This window comes from Fulmarus glacialis, unplaced genomic scaffold, assembly GCF_000690835.1.
Source record: "Fulmarus glacialis isolate BGI_N327 unplaced genomic scaffold, ASM69083v1 scaffold27138, whole genome shotgun sequence".
Taxonomy (NCBI): domain Eukaryota; kingdom Metazoa; phylum Chordata; class Aves; order Procellariiformes; family Procellariidae; genus Fulmarus; species Fulmarus glacialis.
The window spans coordinates 3,257-3,511 of NW_009228009.1; positions in this window are offsets into that span (position 1 = coordinate 3,257).

Below are 255 nucleotides of genomic sequence, written 5' to 3' on the forward strand. Positions count from 1 at the left end.
GGGGAGGGTTGGGCGCTCCCGGCAGGGGGGCCGGCCTGCCTGCCTGCACCCCTTGCCACCCTGGTGCTCCCTGACCCAGCTCTTGGTGCTGGCAGTCACCCCCTGCTCAGGCTGTGCTTACCCTCCTCCTCCTCCAGCTGATGCTGGTACATTGTAGGGAGAGACCTGTCTGCCTGCCCATATGTGTCTGTGCTATGCCCCTGCTCCAAACACCACCAGTTGGTCCAGGGAAAGGCGGGCGTCCTGGTCACATGC